This window comes from Tigriopus californicus, chromosome 6 (assembly GCF_007210705.1).
Source record: "Tigriopus californicus strain San Diego chromosome 6, Tcal_SD_v2.1, whole genome shotgun sequence".
NCBI lineage: Eukaryota > Metazoa > Arthropoda > Copepoda > Harpacticoida > Harpacticidae > Tigriopus > Tigriopus californicus.
This window is the reverse complement of record NC_081445.1, coordinates 6,844,995-6,856,238: the sequence shown is the minus strand read 5'-3', so window position 1 is coordinate 6,856,238 and position 11,244 is coordinate 6,844,995. Positions and strand designations below refer to the sequence as shown.

The following is an 11,244-nucleotide window of genomic DNA, read 5'->3' as shown; positions in this document are numbered from 1 at the left end:
CAATCTGGCAACCCTGTAGACAACAGCAACGGAATTGCAAAATGGTTTTCGTTGTGAAGCATGAGTTTTCTGTAATTAAATTGACGAGAAGTCAGCTGACCAGAATCAAAGTACTTGTTACCGATTATCTTTAGATTGTTAACCCTTGTTACGTAACCGCAACTCTCGTTCTTCCGAGATTGGCACTGGTGATTACCAGTGGGGCTTTTTCTTGCTAGAAGTCTAGCTTTTTCAGATATGGTCAGAAACCTTTTCCATTATGTTTACTTCATCGAGATGCAAAAGACTTCTAAAAAGCCTCCGTTATTAAGGAGTTTGCACTAAGAGAGAATATTCAAAAGCCAAAGGCCTAGTTTGTGCTTTAATGTTGCTGTTGTTATCATTCCGGGTTTAGTGGAATGCTAATTTTTTTCTCCTTCTCCTTGCACTCTGTGTTCCGATCGTTACAAACTACATGTTCTTCCTCGTAGATTCACTTTCAAACGTGGCCTCCAAATTTCATAAAAATTGGCCGAAAAATCCTTTAAGACCAGAAATTTGCTGAATTCGACAAAATGCCGTTAAATAAAAAAATAATTGCAAGAATGAAAACAAGGTCGGGTCAAATTTGATAGCAGCAAAATGGACAAATGGTAGGTAAACATACCAATGCACTTTTTATTCACTCAAGGGAACGCAAATTTCATTGCAATATTATTTGATTCTGTTTATGACCTTCAGTTAAGTTCATCCCTTCAGTCAAAAGTAGAGAGCTAGGCATGTGAACTTCAACCTAAATCTAACCTTTTTCTGTATGTGTACTGCTTAGACTTAAAAAGGTTTTTATACTTTTGAGCGAAACAAAAACATTTCCCTTTGCTGTTTGGCTAACGCTTTTCACATACCTTTTTTGCCAAAGTCTATAGCCTTTGGGGCAAAACTAGATTTTCCTGGATCCAAAAATCAAAAACATTGTACAATTCTTTTCAACTTCATTTTTTAAAATCTTTTTTGCAAAATTGTTCTTGTTTTAGAGGGTCTCCTCACATTTAGTTTCCTGAAATTGACTCCGTGAGTTGCAAAATCGCTCAAAAATGGCTTTCGAGCAAAACAAATCCCTTAATCCATGTGATTGAGAAAGAAATGTGCTGAAAGATGCAGCTCCTGAACTCGGGAAATGTTGCTCCCTGTACTAATTACATACTTTCTATTTCTCATGACCCAATTAATGAAATGTTTTCATTGGTGGGGTCCAGGACTCGTTCAAGGGAAAATCATTGCTGGCAAGCAAGATGGTAGATAACATTTTTCCAACAAGCAATGCTATTGTCTAGTATCAGAATGGTCTTTCTGTGTGGGAGTGGTTAGCATCTAGATCTGTTAGAAGAAAGGTCAGGGAGGCGAATCGAACTGGGTACCTCTTTCTAACTAGGAACATATGAGGGCGAGATTTCAATCCATGTCAGCTGTGCACTGTCTTTTAGAGACTCAGTCATACCTTCTCCATCGGTCTAAAAAATATGGAAATAGGAATGAATTGAAGCTAGCAGGCAAGTAAAGTAAGGGTACCCAAATATGAATTGCTATTTGTAAAGTTTGGCTGATAGTTTTTGAATAAACCTTTTGTAACTGATTGCTAGGCTCGGTGCCTTATGTCAATGTCCTTCTTGAGCCCATGTCCCACGAATAAAGGACATATCGGCCCTAATTAGCTCATGTTACGCCTTGCTAGCACTAGGGCCACAAGGTCAAAAATGAACCAGGTAAGAGCATTACTTTGTTTTTTAATGTCAGCACTGATCGACTTCACAAGGCGGGATAAACGTTATTCTCCACCGATTAGTTGGCGGTGCTCATTTTCAAATTTGTGGCAAAATATTAAAAGGTTTAGATAGAGACTTCAAGGGTTATTAATATCGTGTTAGGTTAGGTTAGGTTGGGTTAGGTTTGGTAAGGTTTGATTAGGTCAGGTTAAGATTTAAATAAGTAGCACCGCCAACTAATCGGTGGAGAAAATCGTTTACTACAAGGCGGTGAGGATCGAGCCAACATAAGACAGCTGCTGTTAGCGGTAAGAAAGTCTACCCATCAAACAAGAATAAGAAAAGCCGGACTTGGATCGAACCCATCGAATGTGAATGAGCGCGCGTGTAAGTGATACGTTCAATGTATTATTATAGATAAACCTCTCGATGGGAAGCTTTCGGTTTCTGATTGGAACTGACAGATCGAGAAAAAACCGTTTTCATGCTCTGCCTCAGTCCAAGTTCTTGCTGGAAACAGAAAGCCTATGTTTCTAGTATCGTTATGATTATGATTATCATCATCATTGTTACTACTATCACGACTGTTATTGGTATTCAGGATTCTCCAGAGCCTCTTTAGCTGCATGCAATGTGGCCGCCGACATTCCGTTGGCGTTGCATCCATCGTGTAGGATAGGATTGGCCTAGCTTGCCTCGTAAGACGTTTCAGATAATTACACACCATTCGCCACGCATTATGGATCCAAAGAAATATGCCTCATTCACACACGCAGACAAACCGAAGATTAAGAGTGAGCGAAGGGTAGCACGGCCTTATCTTGGTGGAAGTCGATTTACGAGATCCCCAAGAATAATGTATCTGGGTCCATTTAGGATCATGAAAGGATGAAGCTCCACTTTTTATTTGTCAAGAAAAGGAAGTTTATGGACCTCGGGTCCACCGCTCGACGACTGTCCAAGAGAGTAGTGCGTACATTAGAGGATATGGGCAGACTCCACTCCCACTCCACCACTATTCTGTATACACTAGTACAGTACGTACGTACACTGTACCGCGTACATGGTATTGTACTGAACGGTCGAGTGATATGCGACTAAATCTGGAGGCCATTTCTCAAACCGTCCAAATCGCTTGGAACGCAGAGGACAAGAGAAGACTAATCTTATCTTGACAGTAATACTAATGCTCAAACCCTAAAGAGTCTCCTTCTCTTTACATACATTTATTGAGATTCAGTAAATTAGACTGACCGATCCATACCAATATATTTGCGAGTACTTTTGGTCTAAAACCAGCTATATCGCCTGTCCAACAACGCGAAAAACACGATAATGTTCGATGAAAGAGATGCCCTGCGAAAGAGAAGGCCTGTGTGGCCTTTGGAACCTTTGATAGTGTTCCGAGACCCAGCTCTTATATTGTTGTTGTTGTTGTTATCATTCATTCATTCATTCATTCATTCATTATTCTTGCTCATCTTCAGCCACCTGAAACAACCAATCAGGAAGGACTTGTCCGACTTTGAATGCCTCCGCCAGATTGTAAGCGATACAATGGCAAAATCAACTGCAAGCAAGTACTCTGTGTTTTCACGGAGGAGAAAAGAGCCATGATTCGATTGGGGAGGCATACTCTATTCATGTATATACTAGGAGTCATATTGAAGGTCAAGGCAGAGCTGCTTGAGGTCAGTTCTTCCCCTTAAATCAACATCGCTCTTCAGCAAAGAGGAACATTGTACTGAGCGAAGAAAAGTGTACCCAGGTTTCTGGTACGTTCCAATTCAATTGTGTCATATGAATGAGTCGATGATTTTGCCTCGCTTTTCTATTCAATTGAGTGATTGTGAGACTAATCTTTTATCCCATCTCCAACGAGACCATTGGGTTTCGATTAGCGCGTCCGAAAAAAGAGCTCAGGAACCTATCTAAATGCAGATTCAATGACCGCATGTTTTACAACACGTATTTGTGCCCTGGATTTAGATGCATATCCAATCAAGCGTGTCCATTGTTCGAGGAAAGTCATCCCGAGGTTTTGGTCGAACAATGAGGTTCTTTTTAGGCTGCTGTAATATTGGGTAAATGAAAAGATGGATCGTGCGGTAAACAATCATGTCCGAAGAAGAGTGCTCGTGCTTAATATCATTGATAAACAAGTTTGAATCATCCGAAGGTGGGCCGCGAGAATAATAAGAACCCTGCTTGTTTCCCTGCGTTCGTACATTTTACGGAATAACCATACGACGATACATGGAGAATAGTCCACCACTTTATCATACTCATGTGTTATGGTTAGATGAAATATTCAAGAGAAAAGGCCAAGATGAGATCGAGAAGGCGCACGAGGCCAAATAGTACGGACATCGAAGCGTAATTGTACTCCTCTGGCTAAAGGCCCCCGAGCTTCCGAGCCGTTGCCTTCGGTCAATCCATCCTTGTTCTCTCTGTCTCTCCCTCAATCTCCTTAAGACACTTCCCAGTGTGAGAGAACTCATGAATAATATCGTCATATACTGGTGCCCTTGCTCGTCCCTCGGCGAAGGCTAGAAGCGTCAATGTTTTATATGGTTTGATTAATCCGACTTGATGGAACGGATCAGTGCAAGAGCCAAGTGCTTTGAGTCTCCAAATGATTTAATTTTGGCTCCCCTTGAATCCTTATTGACTTGGCTCATTCATATTCGAAAGTGTTTCAACTTCAGGCAGATGTTATCATTTAGTAGAGATAAAAAGGTTTTAATGACCTGGACGAACTTGGAAAAACTTTGCTTGTGGTGCAATTTTGCCACCCTGTGAGATCTGGCAAACACTCTCATACGCAAAAGAGGGTGGCCTTAAATTTACTTTTGGCGCACAACTTGAAATTAATGAAATATTCGATAGTAATATGGCTCAACATTGGAGAAAGATGAGCCATTAAGTTTTTCATTCTTGGTCTGATGACGCCTCAAGGCTTTGTGATTGTCGGACACGTATTGGTGGCCAACCTTTACATGACGCGAATTTAGTTGGTTTTTGTTTCAGAATGTGACTTTTGACCTCGACAATATCTTAACAATCATGCAAGTGCCGAAAATGGAAGTGGGTCTTGGGCTCGGGGAAATGGTTATTCCAACCAACGAGGTAGTTTTTTTTGTCCCGCCGAGTGCCAGAGTCTGGCATGGATTTTGGATTTATGATGGGTCCAATTTGTTTTCCGTCTCAAGATGGTCGGTCCTCTCTTTCTCTTTCTGTTCCTCCTCCTTTTCCCTCTTCTCCTCCCTCCCTCTCGCTCGTTCCTCTTCCATCCAACGGACAGCCGCTTGATTTTTGTTTCTGTTCTTGGGCCCTTTTTCCCCTTTCCCCACTCCTTTTGGGCTAAAATGCTTCAAGCCCAGAAAATTCTTCTCTCTCCTAGGATCACCCGTAATACCACCACTAGGGCAACGGCGACGACGACTACTTCACCTTGGGTCGATCTTGGATCCAGTGGAAAGTGGAAACTGGCTCTCGCTCTTCCCTGTCTGTTAGATGTGAGGACGTCGTACGTACGTACGTACGTGAGGGCTACAACAAAGTTAGTTCGTCGCCCGGAGACGGACGCGGGGATGGAGGCCGTGGAGCCAACCGACCTCGTTCTCCTCGTTCTCCTCGTTCTCGTCCTCTTATTACTTCTTGGTCATACTTCTACTCCTCGATCCCACCGACAATGTGATACTGCAGACTGTGTGTGGATGTGGAATGTTGAAACTGCCTCGTCCATCCCGTCATGTGTACTATGTACTAGGTACGTGATGCCAGCAGGAAAAGAAGTAGGCGTTGTTGTACGAAGGGGCCCTAGTTCCAGGCAGAGTGGGTGGTAGCAATGGGTGGACAGTGCTGATGCATGGGCATCTTTTGTTACCAAACTCGATACTCAATGGCGGAAATGGGGAGCGAAAAAGCTGGAAGACGCCAAAAAATGCCTGGGACAAAAGAGTTGACACATCCCAATAAAGTGCCTTGCGCTTCTTTTGTCACCGAGTGAGAGCATAATGGAAGAGGAATGGAAGGCACGGATTTCAAGTAGATTCCATTTGGATTCTCGCTATTGAAGGCGTTTGGAGCAGGGAAGAAAGAACACGGCGGTTCCCAATAGATTTCAAGTGCGCAACATACTGAATAATGAACTGGGGAATGGGAGAATGGATGTAGGCCTACTGTATGGGCAGGGGTCTTGGTTGGAGCTCTTTGAACCATTTCTAAACACATTCATGCACATACGAAGCGAGATTTGTCGGGAATATGTTGCTCTAAAACCCCTTTTGACAGAGGACTTAAAGACTTTGATTTGTTACTTGCCACATCTCGCCTGGAAGGTAGGCTCACTGGATTCAGAGGGATAGAACAGAGCCTTGAAAGGATCTGAGACTACGAGGGGATTCATTTTTTTCCTTCTTTCTTTCTTTCTTTCTTTCTTGGCCCATATTTCACCTTCAATGCAGGCTTTAATCTAGCACTACTTTGCGCGATCATTTTGCCACATCTGCGAATGACGTCTTGCAGCATTTTTGGACACACCCATTCATTTGACGCGCTCACTCGTAAAACCTGATCATAAGAAATCATGCCATATACACGGTACAGTACTTCTTTAAGTACTGAAGGGAGTGGACCGAACTGATTCTGGCATTCTTATCTCAACGTTGGCCTTTGCCTTAAACAAGCGGCACAACACCCTCGGGTTGCTTTTCGACGGAAGATAATTCAATAACTGAACGGACTCTCCCAGGTTAAATGATGCGAGCAATGGATGTTCATGTGTTCATGAATGAGTCATCCGGAATGGCTCAGTAGGCTTGGCCAGGATAAAGAACTTTCAAGCCCCGTCAACATTTTTCCTTGTTTTCGTTTGGTCTATTATCCTGACTTGAGGGTTTAATTGAGGTCGTTATCAATTGCGTAGCTCCTCAAAACAATGATAAACAGGTTATAGCCCAGAATCATGATCATCTCATAAAGAAATACATGGCATTAAAAGCTGAAATTATCCACCAGTGGAAACGCACAACAATCCGAATGGCAATTCCTTTGGTCTGAGGCAATGAGTTCAAATTTAGAGTTATTGATCGTAGTTCATTGAGTATATGCATTGTTATTGCGTGTGGGTCATTCTCAACACAGCACATACTATACCCTGGCACTGTGGAGTGGTTCCTTTTACTTCGTCTCGTACGGCCTCGAACCCAATCTTAATCGGTTTTCTTCGCATTGATGATTAAGCACGAGGCTCAGAAAACCTGTAAAGCAGGGTCTCATGGTGTTCGTTCCCTTTTCTTCGGGTTCTGCAGCAAGAAAAACATTCCATTAACTCAAGACCAGTCGAAGGACTTGTTCCAACTGATATCAAAACAACTTTGCGAAATGCAAACTTTGCCAACCAATATGGACATCATTGTACCAGAACATGGCCAGACACCAAATCCCCAAGGCCCATGGAAACATTTTTATGCTCGGATCATTCTTTCTGTCGAGAATACAGTGGAGGGTCTTTTGGAATGCGTTGAGGATTGGTCTCGGCCCAATTACCAACCCAAGAACGGTCAATGGTAGCTTAACAGTCGTTACAACTTTCTTGGGTGTATTTTTAAACGTTAAAGTGTGCTCTCATCGTCGCTATTGTAGCAGGTAAATATAGGGGGTAGGCCTTGAGAGATTGGTTGAATTGCATTGCATTTTATTCGAATTGGGATACGAGTGAGTTGCATGCCGCTAAGCGGCCTGACGGCTCTGCATTGTAGCCCGATTACATATTTGAGCTTCTTCCGTTCCCAAGAAGCGGCATGCAGGATGATGGTATTGGTGGTTGGCTATGGATGGCTTAGCTCTGACTGGGCCGGGAATCCCTGTTCCTCCTCAATTGCGTCCCTGGATCACTTAGCTGGATGGAGAAGGAGACCCCAATTTGAGAGAACGTCGAATCCAAGCGGACACGAACTAGAGGCAGTGTGGTAGTCTTAGCAGCAGCACCGCCACCACCGCCAACTCTACCAACACCGGGAGAAGCACCCAGGAACATCAGAACAATAAACAGAAGAAGGAGACGAAAGAGGGAACATGATATTTCACTGTCCCGTGCCTCAACCGGAAAGCCAAACGGCTGGAAACACCACCCCAACATGTTCAAGCTCGTCAAAGATCTATGATCATGCAAAACTGTATTTGGACTATATTGAATGGATAGATTGCTTCTCATTGGACCTATTCATTTACTTAGTCGGCAAAAAAGCGAAGAAAAAAAAACAATATCTCGAACTCGGAGGGAAAATTCCAGCCACCCAGGTGTTGGTTTTTCTTTTTTGAGACTGTTATGAAGAGAGCTGACCTCACAACACCCAATTGGCATGTGAATAATGAGTGTGGTGAAAAACCCAGTCAGATGCTCAATTCACAAAATGATTCTCGCAAATCCTGATCCTAAATAGCCAAATGGTTAGCACTGGAATCAACTCTTCTTAAACATCGTTTATTATTGATGCCTTTTGGAAGATTTTTCGCGGATCTCCTTGGAACACCTTGAGTTGGTTCACTCCCATGACTTGAGTGTTCCACGTCCCTGTCTCTCCCGGTACCCAAAGTGGTGAGTAAAGTGGTAGCAGTCGCCGTCGTCGTCTTGGAATGGACCGTGCACCAGTTTGAACTAGGCTGGGACCGTGTTCCATGCCCAATGCTCTCATGCTCCCTCATACTCTCGCTCACACACCATGTACACAAACTACCGTGGTATGCAGTAAAGTAAGTTCTTCGTGAAGTTCGTCTATGCCAGACGCTATGGTTATACTATGACTATGACTAGGGGTGCGAGAATCAGGGAGAAAGACTCTTAGGAGTGAAATAGATATTTTGCCTCGTGTGGAACATGAACTGGACCAGAAGGAGTGAGAGAGAGAGGGAGAGAAATAGATAGAGGAGACAAAGCGCAGAAAAGGTCCCTGAGAAAACTCGATGGTTCGTGCAGCTTAGCTCCCCGATACCAGTTAAAGTATAACTTCACACATTGGGATAGCGCAAGATCCAGTCCGGACAAGAGATGGTTGAGTTTTCTCTTTCCCTCACCTCGTTTGGTGTCGTCGTTGTCTGCTTCTCTCACGGGCCTCTTTTGCCTCGGTTCGCAACCAGAATGCAGAAATCGGGATGGAAATGCAAAGTACACGTTCCCTTTAGTAGACAGACACGGGTCTTGCGAACACTTTTCACTTCAGCAGAAGGTTTATTATTGCGCATACGCATTAAGGAAGTGAAAACACTAATGCCTTAAAAAAATCTCAAACGGGATTTTTTTCTAAATTTTTGCTGATGATCTATTGTTGATTTTGGCGTCAGTAACTCAAGTTCACAGGTTCAGTGTTTGGGTCATTTCCCAACATCCTGATGGTTTAGTAGCACCCAAAATGGACCACCATGAAAAAGAAGGAGCGATAACACTGTGTCTAGAGTCGTCTTCTAGAATACATGCCCAAACGCAAGCTTTGACAAGATATCCATAAGGTCTTGATATATTTCGTTTAATTAACTCATTTCGACACTAGGCACATGCATTGCCTGAGAACCCAAACTGGCCCTGGACCTGACTAACACTGCTCGTCGAAATAAGTGTGAAAGGATGTGACCGGGCAAAGGCCAGACTTTTCGACATCCGGCCCTAGACCATATTGAAAGAAACACCACTACCGATTCCAAGGCAATGTAGTAGAAGAAGATCACAGTGCTTGACGGTGATGAGAGAAGAGTCAAGGATGGGTGACGTAAGTCAGCTTCATTTCACCATCTTGCCATTATTCTGTTCTCTCATCATCCTGTTAAGCCACGCTTTGATTGTTCCGACCTCACTCGCTCAATGGACGTATAGAATCTCTCAGCCTTGCTTGCGCTCACCGCTCTTGTCCGTGTTCCTTCCATCCACAGGGTCTCCTCTTCTCACGGGCTTCCGTGGGATCTTGAGAACGGACGCGCGGGGAACGACGTGGGACTGAATGGGACGGAGTAGAAGGTGAGGAGGAACGCCAAATCCTGGACAGTTCCAAAGTGGATTCCGCCCCAGAAGCTGGGCTGTTAAAGACACCGTGAAATATACCGGTGGAAAAAAAGACAACACGTCCACGACCAGTCATTTCTAACCAAGAGAAACTAAAAGTGTAAAGTGAAGTAGATGGAAGGTTTCCGATCAGTGGGAAATACTCAATTTGACCCACCATTGGCGTCATGATTGAGAGACCGGTCGAACAAATCTTTGTTTCGTTTGAGTATTGACTCGAAGACATGCGTAGGTAGATGGTTTCGGCCAGGGCGAGTGGTGAAAACCACGCTATTTGCTTTTTGTGGTTTCTCTGCAGTGATGATTGGAAAAACCTTTGACTATTGGCAGACCTCTTATGCCCAACCAATTGAGTTTGGAGCTTGAGAAAGAAACAATCAGAGGGAAGGGGGTAAAAGAAAAGGATAGGGAGGGAAGTGTGATGGGGATTTCTCCCCTGCCCAACGACCAATCCCGACCAGTGCCATCAGCCCCAACAACTCCACCAGCACCGTGGTCATCATCCTCATCGTAACCAATTTGAACATTTGAGCGGACCGACCACGTGCTTGCATCCTCCCCAAAACTCACGTCCTCGTTGTTTGTGCGCCAGATTTGGGGTGAGAACCATCAACCAACTTGCCATACTAGTCAGATATCTTCTTGAGAGTGAGAATTTCTCGTACGTTTATCTTCCATCCATCCATTCATCCATCCATACCACATTGTAGTGTTGCTGTTGCTGTTGTTTTCGTAGAACTACTAGACTACCGACGACCTTTCCGGTGGGACGGAACAATCATCCTCGTCAAATACCACAATACCCTGTGCCAGTCCACTTGTAACACTAGTTCGGGGATTTGGGACGCTTAGTGATCCTGGTATCCCGACTAAAACCAAGGAATACTAAATCTCTGAACTTGATCAAGATGCTTGGCTTTACTTCTCTCGCTATTTTTATCATTATTTTGGACCATTGTTTTGATTATTCTCTATCAGTCATGATTAAGAGATTAATGCTCAACTGACTAGACGGCTACAAATCAAGTTTTTTCCTGGGGGTGAACTGACATGAAGGATTCTTTCAATTTTCTTACCCGAGGGTCCTTTTCAAGTTCAAATTTGCATCCCGATCTGAAACGTCTTAAAATGCATATCGTAAGTTCAAATATAAAACACGTTTTGGGCAAGAGCCCTCTGCAAATGAAATGAGGAGAAATGTCACTTTTTGACATGATGACGTGATGGGAGACGTTTTTGCCCTTCTTCCCACACATTCTTGATCCTTTTTTGTGACCTTTATTCTAATCTGCATGTGTTTGGCATATCATAATCAGGGTGTCCAACTTTTCAAGTGCTATGTGAAGGCCAGGATAGTTCGATGCAAGCCCACGACTCAGCGGAAATGGATTTGAATCTATCGCTATAGGCAAAATTATACGATAATTGTATTACCAAGGAGGT

The 11,244-nt window shown here is 43.6% G+C and overlaps 1 protein-coding gene across 3 annotated transcripts in view; it reads left to right on the top strand.

The window, feature by feature from the left end:
- The first annotated feature begins 9,785 nt into the window (after nucleotides 1-9,785).
- The window catches only part of LOC131882037 (myosin light chain 6B-like), a 36,228-nt gene continuing 34,769 nt past the window's right edge, over nucleotides 9,786-11,244 (top strand). For 2 of the 3 annotated variants that reach the window (XM_059229062.1, XM_059229061.1), the window contains exon 1: nucleotides 9,786-10,400. The gene's annotated coding sequence lies outside the window, so the exon portion shown is untranslated. The remainder of the gene's footprint in view (nucleotides 10,401-11,244) is intronic. The other variant, XM_059229071.1, reaches the window with a different exon arrangement.